The sequence below is a fragment of the Puma concolor genome, chromosome B3, assembly GCF_028749965.1.
Source record: "Puma concolor isolate L17-30 chromosome B3, mPumCon1.1.hap2, whole genome shotgun sequence".
Lineage (NCBI taxonomy): Eukaryota > Metazoa > Chordata > Mammalia > Carnivora > Felidae > Puma > Puma concolor.
The window spans coordinates 106,731,190-106,756,005 of record NC_141672.1 but is presented as its reverse complement, the minus strand read 5'-3'; the positions used below and the strand labels follow the sequence as shown (position 1 = coordinate 106,756,005).

Below are 24,816 nucleotides of genomic sequence, written 5' to 3'. Positions count from 1 at the left end.
GACCTGCAGATTACAATCTTGGATGGAAGAATTGGGAGTCTGCATTTCCATTCCACCTCCTGGGTTTTTTGGGTTGTTGTTGTTGTTGTTGTTGTTGTTGTTGTTGTTTTGGTTTTTGTTTGTTTGTTTCAAGAATTACAGCCCCAGCCAGTTGTTAGGACAAGCAATGGGTTTTGTAAATGATAAATCACACTCAATTCTACTCCTGAGACCAGTATTACACTGTATGTTAACTAGCTAGAATTTAACTAACATGGGGGGTAGGGGGGATTCCAGATCCAGCCACAGAGGAACACCCGTGACTTTCTGACAATACCACCCTTGTAGCTTTTATTTATCACAATTCCCTCTGTTCTAAGCACCTATTAATTGCCTAACCTTAACCTCTAAACCGGTTTTAAGCATCCTCCTTAAGCTTAATCCTCCAGTTGAGAGACATACTGTTTCTCTAAACTTCCATAGCGTACTGCATAGGACATGCACCACATAAAAGTAGAACTGTCGATTTCCTGGCTTCCCCAACCAGACTGGGACCTCAAGGGTAGGGACTGTGCTCTAGACCCGGGTTCATCCCTAGGGGCCAGCATAGCTCCTGGCACATCACAAGTATACCCATTTATTGAATTAACGGGTGGATGGATGGATGGCCTGCCTCTGAATGGCACTAGCGAACTTCAGCAATTCTACCTAATTTGTGATTAGTGTTAACGTGAACAGATAGATTCAACTGGATAACTTCCAACAGAGCAATCTTAAGTGAGCGGGGTATCTCTCTCAGGGAGCCCTACAGGAAAGAGAGGTAGTTCTACAGAGACACTGGAATTTGGCACTCTGTACAGTCTCAAACAAGCCAGCTCAGTGAGCATGCACACTCCTTGTGAGGAGCAAAAAGAGATGATGGCGGCAAGAAGGAAGACTGGTCACCAGATAAGTTCTTCTGGGCATGAGCAGATGATAATTAAACATTCTTCTCATCAAAAGCCAAGACAAATGTTGTCATCAGGCCAAGAGGATCTGCCTATAAAGTCTAGATTCAACTCAAGATCATTTACCCTACAAATCAGAGCTGCCCCAATTTAAAGATGGAATTGACATTGTTTTTCATTGTCAACCTATCCTCTGACCTTTCTAGTTTTATAGATTTTCCTTTGGGAAATCACTATACCACAGCCACAGGACTTTGGAGTCATGGGTCCCAAACTGTGCTCCAGAGGTTGACCCTTACTGGCATAAACCCATCAGTACAACCTCATCTCTATTTCAATTGTGGGACATGCAGAAACCCAGGCCTAAGCACATGGCATTCCCCTGCCTGCCATGATGGTTAAGACTGGACCAGCGAGAGCAAAGCTCAGGTCCTTTGATTATTACACATGTGAACAGAAAAGCATGTAGCCTCGGTTGCTGCTGGCAGCCATCTTATCAATATGAAGACATCTAGGGAGAGAAAAGCAGACCTTGGAGAAGCATGCCTGCAACCTGAAAAGAGAGCCTTTTCTCTGTTTCTAAGCCAATATGTTATCTCAACGGGTTAAGCTAAATTGGGTTTTCTACTGGCCCAAGGAGCAGGATACATGTCCACTCCTATCATCCAACCTGATCTTTCACTATTCTCTTAACACATAAATCCACCATTCCAAGACTCTGTACACAGTCCCAAACATTCTCACCCATTCCCACCTCCACACTCATGTGTGGCCTCACCCTAAAAGTTTCTTCCCTTGTTCTCGGTTATTCTTATCCTGTCTGTTCTTCTTGACTCAGGTTGGAATCCTACGCTCTCAGAGGGCAGACATCCAGGACCCCAGTTTCCTGGTCACTTCTGCATTGCCACCTAGAGTACATCACCCTTACTAGTTGTCATCCACGTTCTACCTTATACTTTTAAGTACCCTTTCACAAACACAGTCTTGCACTGAAATGTAAGCTCTCTATACCCTTGCAACCCCTTGTAAGTGGCCCCCTTGCCCAATGTCTCGTGATTAGGAGAAAACCAATAAATCCTCTTTAGGCAAATTCAAAATGTGATTTAAGCCTCCTGATCACTGCAAGTCATAACCTCTTAATTCACATAGCAATGTAGAGGATAGAAAGGAATTTCAGATGGAACATATTTCAACATTACACAGTTGGCCATGGTCCTGTCACATTTCACAACCAGAGTGGCAGTAACAGCTGAATGAACATCAGAAATTTATCAGGCTGCCTTCCCATCGACAGATCACTGAAGGCCTTCCAAAGAAGATGCAGACTAACTCTGGGTTCTAAAAAGTATAGTCTCATACCTTTCAAACATATGTGTAAAATCATGGTAGGGAAAGACCAGAATAGATTGAGAAAAATGTAGGCACAGCCCCAGGCATCCAAACAACAGGCTGTGATCACCTCTCCAAGATTTTTATGTCCACTTTCACAGTTGTAACCCCAGATCCCTTTAGAGGGCCTGGGGATAGGTCAGTAAGATTTAAATGAGGGGTATGAAATAAACACATTAAGACTTATCACCATTATAAAAATGATTAGGAGATAATGAATAAACTGAGAAACGATGTCAGGGCCAAATACCATTCTTATTGAGGATGACAACAGGAATATGGGAAAAGGTCAATTAAGTGTGGTTTTGGCATTGGTGTGTGTGTGCAGGTGTGTGCACACACACACAAGCAACAAAGATGTCGATATAGCCAGAGAAGGGTTATTACCCTGGCCCACTCAAGGTCCAACCCTTCTATGTGTGGAGTGACAGATCTACCTGCACGTGGATTTTGATGTTCCACTTGGGAGTTATTTTTAATAGCACCTCAACATGTTTTTCAACAGGTTATAGAAATGGAAGGGCTACCTGACGAAATTTAAACCACTATAAATGATCTGTAAAGCCATACCTTAAAGATACACTTATCTCTAATGATTGAGAGTTAATTAGCAGGTAATGGTCCCCTCAATGACCAATGGTTTCTGTGACAAATGGCCAGAGCCACCATTTCAATACTGTTTCTTCATCCTCTCTCTTCCCTGAGTAACAACTGTCCTCTTCCTAAGCCCTAACTAGATTCTGAGGATTCTAGTTAGTCTGCAGGGACTGGTAAAGGAACTATGACATAAGAGATCAAAAGTCTATGGACTGAAGCATAGTTCCTCTCACCATCTCTGCATATCACATTACCACAAGGCATTTAGTTCTAGATGCTCAGGTCTGTAAACGCTCTAAAAATTGCACTTTATCATTACTCACGTGGTTATGAGAGATGGTGCCCAAAGCACTCCCTGCTCTTAGGGACTTTGCCTTGACCCTGTGGAATGACCAGTCTGTTTTCACTCCTCCATCCACATTGTCCATGGTACCAAAATGGCTTCACAAACCATCAATGGCTCAGACTCTCACTGGCTCTGGGTGCTAAGGGGCCCTCTATCCTGTCCTGGCACCTGGACAGAAAGAGCAAACCTTAGGACAAAGTGACATCAGAAAGATGGTCTCCTGGGATGCCTGGGTAGCTCAGTCAAGTGTCTGACTTTGGCTCAAGTCATGATCTTGCAGTTCGTGAGTCTGAGCCCCGCATTCAGCTCTCTGCCGTCACCACAGAGACTGCTTCGGATCCTCTCTCCCCATCTCCCTCTGCCCCTCTGCCACTTGTTCTCTGTCTCTAACTCCGTCTCTTTTTCACAAAATAAATAAACTTAAAAAAAAAAAAAAAGGAAAAAAGAAAGACTATCTCATGACAGAAGAGTCCAAACTCCACCTTCCTCTCTGCTTCTCTTTTGTAAAACATCTCCCCGGCTCACTCACATCTGTGGGGCAAGAAATGAAAGAACCAAAATTAATATGACAAAAGCAGAGGGTCGAACTAAAATAGGTGCTATTCTATCAAGGGAAAACCAAATCAACTGCCCCAAAAATCTATCCACATTTTGAAATCTATTCCATGAATCCAACACAGAGGTAGATCAGCCATGCCTCACCTCAACTGTGTGGTTTTGTCTTGAAGGATAAGTCCCCAGCAAGAATCTATTTCCATGAAGCCACGTGGTTTGCAGCAACTGCTTCTCTTGGTCACCAACAGGTCAGAAAAGAACTCCCTTCAGAGTCCATGAGGACTGAAGTCAGTCCCTACCTGCCTCCTTACATTGTCCGCCAGTCAACCAGCCACACCTCCTATCACAGGACTTGCTCTTCCCCCAGAAGAAGCAACAGCTGTTCCCCCTTCATCAAGTTTCCAGTTTTCCAGAATGTTCCAGCCCCACCCAATGTCCTGCCTATCTGGCTCTACTATTTGACAGAATCAGCACATACAGAAAGGAAACAAAATCCCAAGACCTGGGATTCACCGGGATAGCCATGTCCTCCCAGGGTGTTCTTTTCAAAGCACGCTGAAAGAACTACAAGATCCATCTAGGACACAAACACCCTTAGCTTACAGTTGACATTCTGATTAGGTCTTAAACAAGTAAGAGTGCCTAGTCACAACAAGGCACTGTTAATACACCCAAGCAGGTTAGGTTGCATGAGGCCTCTTGGATGATTCTCTTTCCCCTGTGCACAAGGCAACATGGATTTCATGAAGGCCTCTGTCTGGCAACAGGGCACAACTGTTCTTGAGTTGCTTGAGCACAAAAAAAGGATGTGCCAATTTGCCAAAAATATTTGCAGCCTCTGCTATGCCTGGAAGTCTGCCAGCAAAGTCAAGGAAGAACACATCTACACACACACACACACACACACACACACACATACACACACACACACACACATGACATACTATGCAAATATGGGGTTACAAAGAGGTTGCCTCATTAGAGATGTTTCCAGCCCTATTTATCTGTCTTTCCCCCCACTCTTTCCCTCTTTCCTCCTCTACAGAAGAATGCAGACTCCCCCAGTATCTTAATCATCATTTCAACAAGCACCATGTGGAAGAAAGAGCAAAGAAGTGTATTATACTGTCCCTCACCCCTTAACTTTCCTATATCCATCAGCCAATAAAAGAAAAGCCCTAACATCCAGTGAGCTGCTCCCTGAGGCCACCTCTAAATCTCCACGGAGATTTTGTTTGTTTTGGTAACTATACTCAAACTTCCTTTATAAAGGCGCTTCTCCCAAAAAAATTTATGATCAGAGGGTAGAAGGTTAACTTAGGAATGGATGCTCAAGGAAATGACATATGTCCCAAAGCAGATCAGAGCCTGGAATAGTTGCAAGGCTATGGAACGGAGGTTTGTCCTTTTCAGGAAAACATGACCCTTTGTGTCTATGCTGTGCAGGGTTTTCTTCTGGGTGTTTGTGGGGAGAAGCTGTTCTAGGAATACATGGTAAACCGGAGGTCTTCCTTCCTGGTTCTCATTGCTTAGAGTATTTGTCAAGATTCATGAAAAGATGCTAGAGACAGAGATGTCCCAGAAAGCACCAGCACTGTGAGTTCAGAAAAGAGGTGCTGTGAGCTCCAGGACAGAATGGGGACTAGTGAAGAGCCACCAAGCTGGGCTGGGACCATCCAATACACACCTGGTACAGGGCAGAGCTTTCCACTTTCTAGAACATTTTCATATTTTTAGAAGGCCTAGAAAAGCAAGGAACATATTTTTTTGAAATTTCATTGTAACACAGTGTTAACTCTCATCACCATGCTGTACATTAAATGCCCCAAACTCATTCCTCTTATAACTGAATGTTTATACCCTTTGACCAACATCTCCCCATTTCTTCCATGTTCCAGCACCTGGCAACCACCCTTCTATTCTGTTTCTAGGAGTTGAGCTTTAATAGATTCTGAACATAAGTGAGATTGGATAGTATTTGTCTGGACTCATCTCACTTAGCATAATGCCCTTCAGGTCCATCCATGTTGGTACAAAGAGCAGGATTTCCTTCTTGTGGGTAAATGATATTCCATTGTATCCATATATACCACACCTTCTTTATCCAGTCTTCAATGAACATTTTTAAGGAATTTACATCCTGGAGTATTTAACATTAAGAAAAACAAGCTCAGGTAGGGAGTAACCAATTCTAACAACTACCGAGATCACTACAGGTAACTTTCCTCATTATTTTCTTTTTTTTTAGAGAGAAGGAGCATAAAGGAGCCAGATATGACTCCTCATTAAATCTGGGAATGTTAGGGCTGGAAGGACATCAGCTTCCCATAGGGTAGACACTCAAAAAGCCCACAATGCCCTTCACACCATCCCCAGGCTTTGCACGTGGACATTCCCAAGACCCCATCCTGAGTTCTCTTCTCATTCCTTGCAATCCTCCCTCTCAAGGCTCCCCACAGGAGTACTGAACACAGCATAAAATCATGCATCTGTGTAGTTAATCGTTGAATGGAAACTATTTGCCAAGGGCCAGGCATGTATCAGACGTTCCATCTTACACCATTTAATTAATGCCTGTCCCTCCCACTCGTCAATAAGCCCCTTAACAGCAGAGACCATGTCTACATTAGATACAATGATAACTACAGTCCCCAACATAGAGCCTGGCATAACTGGTATTCAGTAAATATAGGATGAATTAATAGAGCCCAACCACCTTATTGCAGAGTTGAGCATATGGAGTTCTTCAACAATCAGATGATGTGGACAAAGTCATGCTCCTAGACAGCAACGTGCAAAAGACCAAGACCCAAGGCTTCCTCAAGAACACTGAGCGTGAAGGTTATCAAATAGTGCTTTGGAGAAACCAACTTTAAAGGAGGTATCAGATGGATTAAAAGGCTCTGAAATTGGATAGAGAGCACTGCATGCAAACCCCAGGCCAGTCCCTGGAGTGGACACCTGTGAGCGGCCTCCATAGTACTCATTTCCTCTTAACACTCTCTGCTTGCATTTGCGCTTCTGCAGAGACTGACTACATTTCTCAGCTTTGGGGTGCAAATCCTAGGATCTAGCCCAGTGGTGGCATCCATTCCCCTGGGCACAAGGAATGGTAGAAGGCAGACACACAACCTCAACCTCCAGCTTTAGTCCATGTCAAGACTTCCACTTCCCCTGTTTCAAAGTTGGTGGGCTCTTCCAGGGGTGACGTAAGCACTCATTCCTAAGACCTAGACCTCCTGAGGGTATCTGTGCTTCAGTGAGTTGTAGACAGCTTGTGTGTGGCAGAGGCCAACATACAGAGGAAAGTAGAGCCAAGAGAATCCTAGAGGCATGGACTAGATCCCCAATACAAGCATGCATCTCTGGCACAAATCATACCTGAAGCCCATCCCATGGCTGGATTTCTCAGTCAAAAGAACCACTCAATTCCCTTTATGGTTTAAACCAGTTCAGGGTCAGTTTTCTTTTGTTGGCAAAAGAATCCTAGAATAACATTTGGTGTATGACAATGGTTAAGTAAAAGGGAGATACCACTTACTTCAAAAGGACATATTACCGATAAACAAGTGAGAAAAGCCTCCCACCATGACTGCACTTCCCAAGTCATAAATATTCTATGCATTTTTGTATTTTAAATTTACTTTTTTTATAGTCATCTCTACACCCAACATGGGGCCCGAACTCACAATCCCGAGATCAAGAGTCAAAATGCTGTTCTGACTGTGCCAGCCAGCCAGTCTGGTATTCTGTGCTTCTTATGGAAGGATTCATCACCAAGTTCTTCTCAATAATCTTTTCACCTAGTATATTATACAAATGGTTTCTAAATAATCTGCAACTTGGCAAAGCAGCTAGAGCAGCCAGAAGGTTAAAAAGGTTGAAAGTCACTGATAATGGCTCAATACAAAATGGAAACAAGCATCCCTGATGTTGTATTAAGTATATAAATAATCACGTCCACAGGCACAGAGTCATAGAGTTTATACTTATGTGTAAAGAATAGGACACTACAGATCCTTTCGTAGTTCCCAAGCGTGATGACTGGGTATTCACACCGTTGTGTGACATGTGCCTCCCTAAAACCTTGTTACGACATTGGGATGTTACCCATCTGACATTCAGGAAAAAAAAAAAATCACAGTACACGAAGACACCCACTGTATAAAGGGGGATATTATCTACTGTGGCCTCTTTGGCTCATTGTCTCCCCATCAACACCCCTCTCCACCTCCCCACCCCCCACGCACGTTATAAACAAGGAGGTATCTGGGCACATGAAGTACCAGTCAATCATGTTGACCCCTGGGTGGTCACCCTAGGAGTGGTCATCAGTAGAGATGGTTCCCTGCACAAGATCAGCCAGAGAAGAAGAGAGACAGGCCTGCCCTTGTGAGAAATATACAGGGACAAAACCAGAAAAGTCCGACTGTCTGAAACCCACGGGGCAAATTCCAAGGACAGAAATGAGAGAAAGGGCCAAGAAAGTCAAGGAAGTCAAGAGCATGAAGGAAGAGTGGGGAAGGAAAAGAGGAATTTGGCCAGGAGTGGACAATAATAGCAACGGTCAACACACAGCAAGCACAGCACTGCGCAAGATCTTCACCTGCATCAGTTCTCACTGAATTCTCACACAAACCCACGAAGGTATTATTATTTTGATCAATTATGGAAAATTTTAAACATACACAGAAGTATGGAGAACAGTCATTATGAAACATCACTGTAACACAGCTGCAGAAGTCCCCCATGCGGGTGGATTCTTAATGGATCTGGACTCCTTCTACCTTCTCACCGGTGGCCCTGGCCCCCAGAACCAAAAATGCATCAGCAAATCAGGTCAACAAGCTTGGAAAAAAATGGGAGTCAACCTCCTAATTCTGACTTCATAAGCTTATGGCCTGGTTCCCGAAACCTGCCAATCTTCCCTCACCTGAGGAAGAACAGCATCTGTGTCTGTTCTGTCCTCCACAAGAACCGTGGCAAACATCCACGGGACAGCAGGACAGAGTTTCCACATCTCAAAGTTCAGGGAATGATCTCTGAATCCCTCCCCTTCTCCATACATCCCATTAGGGACATACCAATGAATCTTCGCACTGAACTCATTGGCCACTTTACCCAGGAATATGTTAATTTTGTCTTTTCAACTAGATCACGCACTGGGCCCCTGTGAATCCGCTGCCTAAACCCCTTCAAGATCAAACCCAAACTACCGCCGCCAGGCAGAAAGGCCGGCCATATCCTGGCTTCCACTTACCTCTCCAGGTTGTCACCATCCTAATACCCTATCAACATGGAACATCTTGGGACTTCCACAGTGAGCTCCCAGCCTGCAACTGTTTTCCCACCTCCTCTGCATTGACTGAGAGGCCTTCCCTCCTTACCACCACCCGCCAACATTCCCAACCAGCCTGGCTCTGGCTAACATTCCTTTCTTTCCCTCCCTCTGGAAGCTCTTTGTGATAAGCTATCCCACCCTAAGAACCAGATGGGTACCATGCCTCTGCAACCCTGTAATACCTTGTACATGTCTCTCTCTGCACACGTACCATATTTTATAGGGGTTGGGTCTTAGGTTCTCCCACCCCCACTGTTACAGAGTGCTTCTTGAGAAGCATTTACTCATTTTTTTAATTTTTTTGCTGTTAAGTTTAATGGAAACCCAGGACACAATGAGTTCATTTGGACTGAGTTTAAGTATGACTATTTATACATACCTGCACAGTCAACAGCTGGAGGTCTAGTAGTTAAGTACAAATATTTACTTTTGCTCACCTTTTTAGTGTCCTGTGCCTAACAACGGGCCTGACACATAGCTCTTCAGATTATGTTTATTGGAAGAAACAAGCCAAAGGGGGAGATGATGACCAGATGGACAGCAGGAAGCATACTTTCAACTTTTAAAAATCTCTCCAAAGAGCTTCATGGCTAGTGGGTGTTTAGATGTCCGACTGACCCTTTGAGGGAATGAACACCTGAGTTAATGACCCATCATCCACTGGTACTCCTTCCTTCCAGTTCCACAGGGGGCTAGTAATCCTAGGGTTCAGGTTTTTGACAGACAGGTTTGGGCTCACCCTGCTCCCACCCTCCATGGTGACGCTGACTTTACTCACACCCTCTGTGAGACCCTTGTCTGAAACCAAGTACCGACTTCTTAACCCTCCCCACTAAAGGTGCACTATCACCCCCAACACGGACACAATGCTTTTCCAGACCTGGGCCTACTCAGTGGTGCATGCGTTAGAAATGCCACAGTCACCACCCCCGAAGACTAAGCCAAGTGCACTGGTCCAGGTACAAATCCCACCCACCACCCATTCTTGGCACATAGAGAACAGGACAACTGTCTCCACATCCAAAACACGATACATGTATAACATGAAAATGCTTCTGAAAGAGCACGTTCATCAGTCCTGCCTTGGAACTGGTCTACTCAAAATCTGACTAAGGTTGGGCGGGGTGGGTGGTGGGAAAGCACCAGGAAGAGCAAATCATCAATTCTTTCCCCCAAAGCAAGCTATGGTTTCTACTTTGAGGTTAGCCTGAAAATTTAGTTTCCACTGGTATGCTCTTTACAAACCACAACTGAACCATCCTTAATTCCCCACCAGAGGCAAGTGACAGGATACTGTACTTTAAGGTCTATTGTCATTTTATGTTTCCCTGAAAAATAAAGATGTTTTATTATGGTAATCAGCAGGTTATAAAGCACCCACCCTCTCTCCAGAGTAAATCAAATCAGATAGATCTTCTCTCATATTTTTTTAAGGCATTCCATTTGTTCTCAGAAGCTTGAACAATTTCTCAGAATGACAGTCCTACGTTTATTGATTCACAAATGGCCTCAGTCTGTCACATAGGGATATTTTACTTCCCATACAAAGGGGTCAGAAGGTAGAATTTAATCTTTTAATTTACAGGTAAAACTTCACTCTTTTTGTCTCTTTGCATGTGTACATGGAACCATGTGAATGTAGGAATCCAAGTAAGACCCCAAATGTAAAACCAAGGAGGAAGGATATTATCAAGGCCCCTCTAGCCACAGAAGACAGAATCTGCTTCTGTAAGTACATCTTCCTGAAAAGACTTCCCAGTTCCAAAATTTGCCACCAGTTTATTCATCTGACACAGGTGAGTTCCAATCTCACACTTATGAAGCTTTGGACAAACTGTTACATGTAACGCAAAACACTCGGTAACAAGACTTTGCAGGGAGAGAACCTGGAGGAACGAGAGCTAGTGGAGTAGAAATGCTTCTAGGTGCTCAGTACCACACGGCCATTAATGACTGTCTCCTTAAACTCTCGGTACAAGAACAGAGGTAATGTTCCAAGGGTAACAACCAAGACAAGCTGGTGTTTAAGGCCTGGGAAAAGCAGAGTTGCTGGACAGACAGAAAGTGAAGACATTTAGCAGGTTCCCGAATACCATACAAAGAAAAGGGTGCCCTCAATCAATGTCTGAAGTGGGCTCTTAAGACCCAAAAAATCCCCTCAATACAGGAGCCGAGCCATCAGTCAGGCTTGACATTGATAGAATCACCCCTTTAAAACTACCCTTTGTACCCTTATTATCCATCATCTAGCCTTTTGCATGAGCCCAACCACAGGGTAAGCCATCCAGGACAGTGGGCTAGGAGTAAGGCCCAGCTGAGGGACTAAGCAAATAAATCACTTCTCCCCCTGAGGCTCAGTTGCCTTATCCATGAAATGGTTAAGTTCTAAGCTTCCAGTGAGACAATCTTCTTTTATTAACTTTATATAGTGCATGGCCTGACTTCACCTTCCAGGAACTGAGGCCCTCCGGGTAAACTGGTTCAGCTTGTGGATTAAAAAAGCACCATGGGCGGGGCGCCTGGGTGGCGCAGTCGGTTAAGCGTCCGACTTCAGCCAGGTCACGATCTCGCGGTCCGTGGGTTCGAGCCCCGCGTCGGGCTCTGGGCTGATGGCTCGGAGCCTGGAGCCTGTTTCCGATTCTGTGTCTCCCTCTCTCTCTGCCCCTCCCCCGTTCATGCTCTGTCTCTCTCTGTCCCAAAAAGAAATAAACGTTGGGGAAAAAAAAAAAAAAAAGCACCATGGGAAGACTAGCCCTGACCCCTGAAAATCAAGGTGCTGTTAGTCCTAGAGATCAAGGGACTACTTATTTATACTATTTATTTGGAAAATGCTTTTTAATATTTATTTTGAAAGAGAGATAGAGAGCAAGCAGGGGAGGAGCAAAGAGAGAGGGAGACAGAGAATCCCAAGCAGGCTCCGTGCTGTCAATGCAAACAGCTCGAACACACAAACTTTGAGATCATGACCTGAGCCAAAACCAAGAGTTGGACGCTTAAGCAAATGAGCCACCCAGGCGCTCATTTTAGAAAGACATGTTTTAAAAGAAAGAATGTTTTAAAAGAAAACATCTTTTAAAAACAACGTCACAGCATCAGCAGATTGGTCAGGAAAGCATTCCATGAACTTGATAAAGCCCTAGCCAGAGAGCATCCGTGCATCACTTTCCTCTCTCCCACAACAAAAGCACAGCTGAGCCTGGACAGCAGTGAGCTGACCTCCCTCCGACCACTACGCACACATCCACATGATTACAAAACTCCACACACGGTCCAAAGAGGCACGACAACAGATATACTGTGCCAATCAACAGTATTTCACAAGGAGGCAAAAATAAAAAATGCATTTCTCTTCAACTATCCTCAATCATCAGGAAGTCATTTTCCTTGAATCCTTTTCAAAAATGCACCCAGATTCGTGTCACAGAAGGAAAAAAAAAAAAAAAAGAAGAAGAATATCAGAAGCACTTTAGGCTGAGAAAAGGGATATGGACCTTTACCGGAACCCATGATCTAGGACTCACAGGCATTTTAAGGGACTATCAAGGGTTCCTGGGTGGCTTAGTCAGATGAGCATCCAACTTCGGCTCAGGTCACGATCTGGCAGTTTACACGTGCGAGCCCGGCATCGGGCTCTGTGCTGACAGCTCAGAACCTGGAGCTTGCTTTGGATTCAGTGTCTCCTTCTCTCTCAGCCCCTCCCCTGCTTGTCCTCTCTCTCTCTCTCTCTCTCTCTCTCTCTCTCTCTCTCTCTCTCTCTCCCTCTTTCTCTCTCTCTCTGTCTCTCAGAAATAAACATAAAAAAAGAAAATTAAGGGACAATCATAGAGAAATGGTTCCAAGCCTGTCTGTCCCTTAGTAACACCTGGGCAGCCTTAAAAAAAAAGCCCATGCCAGGGTCCCAACGCTAGTTTAACTGGTCTGGACTGGGCCCTGACCATTTGTAGTTATAAATGCTTCCCAACTCTGCACACCACTAATTAAGAGGCTCTTCAAACTACAAAGCAAGTTAGCATTAGGCAATTGTTTTGCAGCACTAATTTCAGGATATGGGATTTCCGACAGAAATGTCAATCGACAACAACAAAACAGGAACAGTAATGACAGAAATCAAGTGAAGGTCATGTGTTTCCATGTGTCATTTTAAGGAAGAAAACTCCACAAGCACGTTAATGAAAACCAAATGCTAGGAACGGAGGGTGGTGGTGATTTCACAACTTTATGCGTTTGTCAGAAACCCATACACATACACACAACGGACTTATTGCATGGAAATTAAAAATAAATTTAAAACATACTCAGAAAAAAAAAGTGATACATTCATTTATTCTAGGAATTCTCAATCTTCACTAAATGCTAGAATTACCCAGGGAGTCTTTAAAAATGTGGCTGTCCCGGCTGCACCCCAGATCAAGGACATCAGAACCTCTGGTGGGCATCTATAGTTTTTAAAGCTCCGTGGGTGATTCCAATGGGCAACCCTGTCTCCCAATTTCCAGAACAGTAAGAAAAATCAGGCCCAATGGACATTAACACGTATCCATAAAAACATGGCTTCCAACAAGAATCATCACTTCTTCTACCTTCCACCCATTCAGCGAAGTTCACTAAAACCTACTTTTTTTTGTCTCTCAACTTCTGTTTGGTTTCAGGATATCCTCGTGACCCACAAGCCAAACAAAAGAGGTGCCGTGATACCCACCAGCAGCCTACACCATCGCCTGCAAACGTGCTGAAAGGTTTTAAAGCACGGCAGTAGTTCTGAAACATCAACAACTCCTGGATGGGTGGTTACGAGACATTGACTGCTGACCCCACCCTGGAGTTTTCTGATTCAGTAGGTCTCTGGGGTGAGGCCGCAGAATCTGCATTTCTGTTTGTTTCATATATATATGTACATAAATATACATATACACACACACACACACACACACATAATACATGAGTTCATTCATTTAGTCCGCAAGAGCGCACACACAAGCCTACACGGAAGGGGGAGGGGGAGTGAGAGGGGGAGTGAGAGGGGGTGGGGGAGGGAGAGAGGGAGAGAGGGAGACAGGGAGACAGGGAGAGAGGGAGAGAGGGAGAGGGAATCCCAAGCAGGCTCTGCACTGTCAGTGCGGGGCTTGAACTCATGAATTTGGAAGCTTAAGTGACGAAGCCACCCAAGCGCCCCACTCCCCCCCCCCCCCCCACTCTGCCCCAGAATTTGCATTTCTAACAAATTCCCAGGTGCTGCTGCTTGGAGACCATGTTCTAAAGCAAAGTGAACTAAATAGAGACTTGAAAGCCAGTGCTGAAGCTAAACCAGACAGTTTTTCGGTCACGACAGACACAGCGCAGAGACTACTGGTCAGTTTCAGTGAACAAGTTGTATTTACAAAGTGACCTTCAGCAAGACATTACAAAGATCTGCAGGTAAGTAAAGCAGAACAGATTATCTCTCATCTAAAGGCAACGTGCTACTCAAAGGGTGATGCACAAACCTAGGCATCACCTAGAACGGGTTACAAATGCAGCATCTCAGGCCTTACTCCAAACCTTACTGGGTCAGAAAGTATCTGAATAGGATCCCTGGAATATGAAATGCACATTAAATCAGCCTTGACCAGTTCCCTCACTCACACCACCATTACTGAGCACCTACTCTGCATAAACCCTAGCAGTCAACTGCACAGACAAGCCTTTACACTCCTGGAGCTTCCATGGGGCAAAGGATAAAACTCAAGCCCAGAGCTGTTGGACTAGGCAAGGTCACAAAGCTAGCCAGCGGTAGAAACAGGTTTAGAACCCATGTGTCTTAAACCCTGTACAGTAGAAATTATACAGGCCACTGCCTCTATCAATATCACAAACATAATTCCAAGCCAAGAGGATACCAAAAAATAAATTACAAGTCAGGGGCACCTGGGTAGCTCAGTCGGTTGAATGTCAGACTCCTGATTTCGGCTCAGGTCATGATCTCACGGTTCATGGGTTCGAGCCCCATATGGGTCTCCATGCTTAGCCTGCTTGAGATTCTCTCTCCCTCTACCCCTCCCCTCCACCTGTGCACTCCAATAAATCAAAAAATAAATAAAGTCAGTTTCTACACATCATATTAGGAGACCTAATTTTTCTAATCTTCATTAATGTCTACTCTGACCAAACATTGCTAGATTGTATTGGCCAATGCAGGGTGTTTAGGTAGATAGGTTTTTCTCAGATCTCAGAACCGAATGAATAAACAAGTGTTAGGTAGAAAAAACATTTTGACCACAGGCATTACCTACTATTCGAGATCTTCCCTTTGGTAATTAAAATGGGACCCAGGCCCCATTAATCAAAACCAACAGCAAACATTTTGGTTCACATCATAAGCACACAGTCAATCACCTAAACCTCAAAGCCACCAGAATGGGGATCTTGTCACATCACTAACTCCTAGTAATTCACAAGGTTCACTGCATGGGGTTGTCCTGAACAGCTGCCCACAGACTGCAGGACATAAAGACCAACTTCCCTGCCTGGGCAGAGTGCCAGGATGGCGGGTAGGCCTGGTGCTAATATCAGCAAACACCCATAAAGACATAAATATTGTCATGATTTAAATCCTCTAAGCATTGCCCACAGGAGGCAAACTTTCTTGTTCAATAATTAATGAGGTGAGGAAGAAGAATATTCTCAGAACAAAAATCAGCTAATTATCTTAGTCTCTCTAAATGTATGTGTAAAATAATCCTTACCGTCTAAAAATTTGAATTAGAGCTCGTAACTAAATGAAAATTGGACCCAAATGGATCACTGTCAGAAGGGAAGGGAAGGGAAGGGGAGGGGGAAGGGGAAGGGGACGGGGAGGGGGAGGGGGAGGGGGAGGGGAAAGCAGACAGACCCCAAGCAACACAGCCCCACCAGCTTTCCCTGACTCGCCCACCTCAAAGCTGCACAACGTGAGAATCACAGACCATCTGCTTCACAATCTTGTCAACGTTCAAAACACATGGTCCTGGGCCCAAGCGGTCACACAGTTAACGAACCTCTCTGAATGGATCCCTGAACACCTAAAATTTTGAGGCCGAGTACCCACCTGGCCTAGGTACAGTTGAAGGAGAACCATCCGACTCATTACTTCATCTTACCTTCACAACTGTGCAGCATCGATATATCTCATTTTCTGAGGAAGATCCAATCAAGGAAGCTGAGTGCTTTGCCCAAGATCATACAGCAGGTAAGCAACCATGGCTAAGACCTCACATTCAAGGTTTGTCAGCTCAAATCAAGGCATCCAATCCACATAAATCAAAGAACAAGCAAGCATGGTCCTGTTGCCCAATCAGTATTTACCATGTGAAGAGCAATGTTCTTAAAAGAAAAAAAAAAAGAAAAGCAGAGATTTGGTCCCTTTTTTGTAGGGTATTTCAGGGGCTGTTCTGGGCCCTACTTACCAGATAGGGCCATGACTGCCAAGAGGGTCAATCACACATGCTGCAAGGGGCTGTGCTGAGCAGCTGGCTTTGTATGAGCACCACCTATCATGCCAATGGCCTGATGGAAGTTCACATAGCTTCCAACTATTCCCAGTAGCTTAGACTCTTCTTTCCATTAAGTAAACCTGGGTCATTCATCACCTGGGAGACAGCCACACTCTCTCTCAGATGATTCCTAAATGGACTGGCTTCAGGAGACTCACCTGAGGCCCCATCTAAGCTACAGATCCCTGAATCCTTTTCAGCTTGGAGATAATGATTCAGAGACGAATAGCAAATCCATTTTAGCACTGGGGTAGAGGAGACGGAAGTCTCAGGTTTCCACGTTGAGTGGGGAAGGCCCAAGTAGAACACAGAAACTGTAAGCCATGTAAGGAAAGATGAATAAATTCAACTCCATCTCCTTTTTAAAAATGTACATGGCAGGGACGCCTCAGTGGCTCAGTCGGTTGGGCATCCAACTTCAGCTAAAGTCATGATCTCATGGTTCATGAGTTCGAGCCCCACATCAGGCTCTGTGCTGACAGATCAGAGCCTGGAGCCTGCTTCGGATTCTGGGTCTCCCTCTCTGTCCCTCCCCACTTCTCTCTCTCTCTCTCTCTCTCTCTCTCTCTCTCTCTCTCTCTCATACACACACACAGTAAACAAACATTAAAAAAAATCTCTTTAAATATTCAATGCAATACACACTATATATTAGTTCAATGACCAATGATCAACTAGGAAAAATTACTTGCAACTCTCACAATAAAGAACTTTAAGACTTCCAACAAATGAACAATACATAGACCAATAACCTAACAACAACAACAACAATGGCACCAAAGTATGACCATGCAACAAGGAAAGTCAGGAAAGGAGTTCTTTGAGAAGATGTTCAATCCCACTGATAAGAAAAACACGTATTAAAACTACAGCAGGACACTTTTTCATCTGTTGGAAAGACAGAGATCAAAAAGTCTAACAGTATGGATACAGGATTGGAGAAAGGAGAATTCCTTTACATCTTTCCTTGAAGGAGAAAAATTTGGTGTTGTCCATCAAGCTGTAAAATCTCTAGTTCTACTTTTAGGATTTTACTTTATAGACAAATTCATGTATACACCATATACTATTTATTCATGGATGTTAAGAACCCACCAAATATCAGAGACGAAAAAAATATCTATCAATAGAGAACAAGGGAAGTTATGATGCATCCACATGACAGAGGACTAAGCAGCCATTAGGGGAGCCTGGGGAACTCAGTTGGTTGAGCATCCAACTCTTGATTTCAACTCAAGTCATGATTCCAGGGTTATGGGATCTAGCCCTATGTAAGACTCTGTGCTGGGCATTGGAAACTGCTTAAGATTCTTTCACTCTCCTCCCTCTGCACTCTCCCCCACTCATGCACACACACTCTAAAGTGAAAATAAATTTTAAAAAAATAGGCCGTTCTCTAAGTACTGATATGCAAAGACCCATGAAATATAGAGCAAAACACTCGGAAGTAAACAGTATGTGATCACCTGTGCTTTAAAATACATAGAGTTGTGGGGCACCTGGGTGGCTCAGTCGGTTAAGCGTCCAACTTCGGCTCAGGTCATGATCTCGCAGTTCTTGGGTTCGCGCCCTGCATCGGGCTCTGTGCTGACAGCTCAGAGCCTGGAGCCTGCCTCGGATTCTGTGTCTCCCTTTCTGCCTTCTCGTGCTCTCTCTCTCACAAGTAAACATTAAAAATTTTTTTAAAATATAGCTGTATATAATAATATACACACACATGCACATTTGTCTACCCCTAGTTTATCTCTGGACAGACACATAAAACATAGGAGAAGCTGCCTGAGAGAAGGTACGTGACAGATGCAGGAAGGAAAATTACTGCCACCACATATCTACCCTCCATTTGTGCTCTGCTTATTCAGGAAAAAATAAAAATAACAATAACTAAGAGAGGCAGAGATTGGAAACAGGGTGGTGTGAAAGAAACCAACTAGGTGTTAAGTTGTAGCCCATTCTCCCCTACATCTCTCTTCAAGTAAGTAATCTGACGGTACTTGTTAAAAACCCTGAAAATATTCCTTCAGCCCATGTAATTCCACTTCTAGCAATCTGTCCCAGAATGCTGAAAAAGCTTTTTATACAAAGATGGCTGTTGAAGTATTACCTCTCATCATTAAACAATGCGAACAAGTACAATGGGTGTTGGCCATGCCTTTCAATAATACTCAGTTCTGCTACAGAGAAGAAGAGAATGAATGGATGAAACTTACAGGATACGTGACTTACAGAGGGTAAACAAGCACACAGCTTGTGTGACGTGGTAGCTACAAAGAAGTAGAACACACACTCACTGAACATAGATAGGAAGGGACAGAATGACCAAGTGGTCACCCAGTATTCTTGAGCAAACACCCAAATATGGTCACCCATTGGTGACACCCATTATGGCCCAGTTGGTGTATTATGGGAGAAGAAAAGCTCTTGATGTTCAACAGGAGCTTTGATAAGAGACACATGTGGCCAGGAATGCTTCCTCCTGAATTCCTGCAACAGACCAAGTGTATGGGGTCCAAGAATCTTCTGTTTTCTGAGCCCTCTGGCTCATTCTCAGTTCTGTCCTTGTAATCACATCATCAGGGAAGGGCATGATGGCTAATACACAGGATATACGAACACTACCCAAGCCAGGATACAAGTACTGTGGTCCACCTATCCTGCCGGACCTACATGCCTTAACCTAATCTCTCTCCTTGCTTCTTACTGTGTATTGAGATTGACACAAACTGAATTAATTTCAACACTTTAATTTGGTCTGGGGGCCCAATTTTGACTTCTTGGATAATGTCTTCAGAGCCTACCATACCATCAGGATAATTTTCCACCACTACAAATATAGCAAATGATCAGGTTAATTGATATAGCCACTGAAGTGGCTGTATCAGTTTAAACCACGTTTACACAATTTGAAATAACATAAGCATTGCCAATATGAACTGGAAAATAAAAATATAAATATAAACTGTATTAAAAATTTCCTAATTTTATTCCAAGTATGCAAACATCTACTAAAAAAACTTTAAGGAGGGGGTGGTGCCTGGCTGGCTCAGTCAGAAGGGCATGCAATTCTTGATCTCAGGCCCATGAGTTTGAACCTGAGAGAACTTAAATAAAACTTAATAAAAGGGGCGCCTGGGTGGCGCAGTCGGTTAAGCGTCCGACTTCAGCCAGGTCACGATCTCGCGGTCCGTGAGTTCAAGCCCCGCGTCGGGCTCTGGGCTGATGGCTCAGAGCCTGGAGCCTGTTTCCGATTCTGTGTCTCCCTCTCTCTCTGCCCCTCCCCCGTTCATGCTCTGTCTCTCTCTGTCCCAAAAATAAATAAACGTTGAAAAAAAAAATTAAAAAGTAAAACAACAACAACAACAAAAAACAACTCTAGGAAAAGCACTAAAATATTAACAACTGTCTCCAAGGTAAATAACATGCATGTTGTGTTTAAAGTATTCGTTATATTTTACCCGTTATTTTTATAATCTGGAGAAATAAGTTTTTAAATGTTGGGGTGCCTGGGTGGCTCAGTTGGTTGGGCGTCTGACTTAAGCTCAGGTCATGATCTCATGGTTCGTGGGTTGGAGCCCCGCATCGGACTCTGTGCTGACAGCTCAGAGCCTGGAGCCTGCTTCGGATTCTGTGTTTCCCTCTCTCTACCCCTCTCCCGGTCGCACTTTATCTCTCTCTCAAAAATAATTTTTTTTAAAGTTTTTAAATATGCACCGAAAGAGACTAGAAGGAAATCTATCAAAATGACAAGTTGCTGTGGGTTTTGGAGTAACTATTTTATTCTTCCACTTTTGTATGAGTTCAGTAATGATCGCCTTATACTTCTACAAAGATAAACAAAAAACACATTTTTCTCTTTGAGAAAAAGAGGCAGGCAGTGGTTAAAACCCTCAAGATAAAAGCCAGCCCATGAAGCAAGAGTTAAAGCCTTACTATACTCAGCTATAAATCTCCGTGAACTCCAGGTTGAAATAAAATCTGTCCGAATCTTCCTATCTCAACTGTGGGAACAAGGTGGAAGTTTTCTGCAAGGTTCCCAAGGCAGGAGTTCATCTTTGGGACTGACTCACTACTATTTCCCCAAGGATGTGAGGTCACTTCTGTCCCTGAGAGGTATTAGAGTGCAGTGACCCTCCTGCTGTGCTCAAACACCTGTACACAGTAACAAGTGATAAGCCAGGTGGATTCTTCCTTAAGTAAGGTTTGTCTTAAGGCCACCTGAGTGACTCAATAGATCAAGCACCTGACTTAAGTTCAGCAACTGACTTAACTCACAGTTGGTGAGTTCAAGCCCTGTGTCAGGCTCTGTGCTGACAGCTCAGAGTCTGGAGCCTGCACTTCGGATTCTGTGTCTCCCTCTCTCTATGCTCCTCCCCTGCTTACACTCTGTCTCTGTCTCTCTCTCAAAAAATAAAATAAACATTCAAAAAAAGTTTTTCAAGAAATTTCTTTTAAGAAAAGAAATTAAGAAAAAAAAAAAAATACAGGCCAGTGGTTTCTTGAGGCAGAAGCATGAGAATTTTATCCCCATCCCCAGCAGTACAAGGCCAAAGGTCCCAGTTCAACTCGTCAGAACACTCAGCGTCCCTCCCAGAAGAGACCAAATCTTGCCATATAGTCAACATCACCTAAAATGCTCTCTGCAGAATCCAAAGAAAACTCCAGATTCTAGCGCCCAACACTTCACAGCCTCCCTAGTTGTACCAGCTGTAGGACGCGCTCCTCACCAAGGGTCCAAAACTCATCCCACATTCCCAACACCCACGTCCCTAGAATTTTCCCTTGAAGTCTTCCCAAGAATCAAAAAGAAGCTCACGGCTCGGGGTCTCTTTGGTACCATAAGGGCAAGGGTGCACGTGCCTGCATATGTACACAAGTCTATATACCAGAGATGCACATACAGGGTGTAATGGACTCTGCACAGGCCATCTGTTGCTGTACGTCACGCGTACTGCAATACCCACACATATACTTAAGTCTAGTTAACACCACGGTCCAAGTCTTCCGTTACTCATCGCTTCATCTGCACACATACAGGATAAGCTCCCTGACGACCGGAGCCGGCGTCTGTAACCCTTCCATCACCTGCCACACAGAAACACGATTACCAAACTGGCCAAGAGAACCAGAAATCACTTGGGACACAGTCTGTCAGAGATTCATTTGGACCAGCATCCTAGTTGATGGAGACCTGAGGTTCTAAGTGTTTACTTCCCTTTGGAGGCAGGACACCTTTAAGATCTGAGGGACCCTACCCAGCAGATGAAGTCCGTGAAACTACTGCAGGAAGATTCTCTGAGACCACTGTAATGAGCCAGGCCACCCCACAGCAGGGGCCACTCCTGGGTCCTGGTGTTGGCTTCCCTGGGCCTTGAAGGGGACCCTGAGGAGACGCAGTAGCATAGCCCGAGGAACGCATGCGCGCAGACCAGCAGCCAGAGTACCCAAGAACGATAGTTACACATGTACATGCGTCCGTGTCTCAAGACAATGCACCAGTGTTTTCATACTCATTAGAAAAACAGATATGGATTTTTCCCCTTGTTTTGTTTATTCCATTTGTTGAGTATCGACAGAAGAGAAAATAATAAATGCACAGTCTACCTGACCAAGCCCATCACTGCCACTCTTGACCGCCCTTCGTGCCCAGGATGGCAAGGCCGTGATGTAGACAGAGAAGGCAGTGGTGCTGAGGGCTGAGAGAGGAGGGTGACATCCAGGAGGCCTCAGCTCTGCTGAACACCAACAGCACCTGGGGAGATACCACCCCCCTGGGACTCAGTCAGTACATCCCTTCAACCACCCCAGGGGTCTCTTTGGGCAAAACAGCCCACAAATGTAACTAAGCCCGGGTCCCATTTCCCGCAAGGCACAAGGGATACGCTATTACGAAAGGTACAATAAAAAAAACCAAGGACAGGAAGCTAAAACAGGCAAGAAAAAGCAGAATGAGCCAATTCTCACCCATTTCTCATACCTGAGAAGATCCGACTGAACTCAGACATCACCACAGAAAAGAAATGGTCCTAACCTCAAGCACGGTTCTGCCAATGGCCTGAGAAAATATGTCCAGACAAAGAGGGTGGGGAGGTCCCTAAGGATCTGGCAAATGACCCCATTTCCAAAGTGAACACGGGGATATATTCAATCAATGCTAGTGGAACTGAGTCACAAACTCGTAAGCACAGGTTACTCACATGGTGCTTTTAAATCATCTCTAAAAGACGGGTATACATTCCAGGGAGTTCTGAGAACGTTGTACATATCCCCCTCATTTTGTACGAGAAGATGTGTCACCTAAGGACACATGGCTGGATTTAGCAACTTAGCTGTAAGAAGCAGATCGAACATAGCCAAGAGGCAGGGCAGGGTTCTAGATAAAAAAGATTTATAGCCAGACAGAATAGGACAAGAGTCATGCGACCTTGAGCACGTGCCTTCCATTCCCCAAGACCCAGCCTCCTTACATGTCAAACTGGAACAGCGACAGCATTCTTGTAAAGAAGCTCTAGGGGCGCCTGGGTGGCGCAGTCGGTTAAGCGTCCGACTTCAGCCAGGTCACGATCTCGCGGTCCGTGAGTTCGAGCCCCGCGTCAGGCTCTGGGCTGATGGCTCAGAGCCTGGAGCCTGTTTCCGATTCTATGTCTCCCTCTCTCTGCCCCTCCCCTGTTCATGCTCTGTCTCTCTCTGTCCCAAAAATAAATAAACGTTGAAAAAAGAAGCTCTAACATGAACTAATGCACACAAACACCATGGTGGCAGCTCGAGTGAGGACTACGTTGTTACTCTCATCCTTTCCAGCTAACTTATGACTTGACATCAGTCATTTGCATTGAGGGTCTCTTTTCCCCCTTGAGTACAAAATGAAGGCAGACACTTTCTGACGTGAAATCCTTTGGATTCTAAACTCTTCTCTATTCACCTGATTAGGAGACCCATCATGGGCAACAGAAACAGACTGGAACTTCCAGATCTTACCAAAGTTTTTCAAACATCTGTAAAAATCCATGAAGAAAAGCAAACAGGGGCATCTGGGTGGCTCAGGTCGTTAAGCGTCTGACTTCGGCACAGGTCATGATCTCACGGTTCATGGGTTCAAGCCCCATGTCAGGCTCTGTGCTGACAGCTCAGAGCCTGCAGCCTGCTTCATGCTCTGTGTCTTCCCATCTCTCTCTCTCTCTCTCTCTCTCTGCCCCTCCCCTGCTCACGCTCTTTCTCAAAAATAAACATCAACAAAAATTAACAAAGAGAAGCAAACATATAATACACATATGAACACAACCCAACTGATGGCAAATTCTAAAGCCAGAGGTCCGAATGAAGGTATAGACAACCATGACTTCAAATGACATCAGACTGGCATCTGATGACAGGCACAAGGCTGTCTAAGTTACATGATTTTATCTATTCCTTAGGAGTTTAAAGTCAAGGTGTGTGTCAAGTCGTGTCTGAGGCTCAGAGAAAAGCAACTGGCTTTTGTCCCAGGAGAAGAGTTCCCCCAGGTTCTCAAGCCTGGGTTCTCTCTCCAGGCCACTCTGCCTCAGCACCACTGAGCTCCCGTGAGGAAGCCAAAATCGCTTCCTACCACACACCCCTGTGAGGATGGCAAGTATTCCATTAGAACAATCACTTGGAATATAAAATCCCTCCATTTACAGAGCTCCTATTCACAGTCTTTAAAAGGCAATGATTTTAATTTATGTACCAACAAGACAGTTTAATTCCCCTGCATAGAAAAGGCTAGGTTATCAGAGCACAGGAATGCTGGAACGGCCCAGAATTCCCATAAACAAGGAGTCCCAGGTGGTTTTAAGGGCTCTCCCTCCTAAGAGACTATCAGGGTAGGGATTTGCATTTACAAAATGCCTAACCGGGAAGCAGAGAGTAGTGTGTGTCAAATAACCCTACACCCTCAGCCCCTCAAAAGCAAATAGAAGCAGCACCAGGTGCGGGGGTGGGGGGGGGGGAGGGGAGGGAAGAGGGAGGGGAGAGGGGAGAGGGGAGAGGGGGTGTGGCGGACTCGCTTCCCTACTGCTTTTGCCTCCAGGTCCCCAGCAAGATTGTGAGCTCTTCCCTGAGGTCTGTATGCTCAATATGGCTAAAGAATCCACGCTTACCTCACCATCAGAGAACTGAGCAATTCACTTGCCTTTAGTC

At 44.7% G+C, this 24,816-nt stretch overlaps 1 protein-coding gene and 1 non-coding gene across 2 annotated transcripts in view; one reads left to right on the top strand and one right to left on the bottom strand.

The window, feature by feature from the left end:
• Window positions 1-24,816, bottom strand: part of TLN2 (talin 2) — a 438,278-nt gene that overhangs the window by 294,897 nt on the left and 118,565 nt on the right. The window lies entirely within an intron of this gene.
• Window positions 7,830-7,933, top strand: LOC112856740 (small nucleolar RNA U13). The gene has a single exon (XR_003223281.1). It is a non-coding gene; the product is annotated as a small nucleolar RNA U13 (small nucleolar RNA).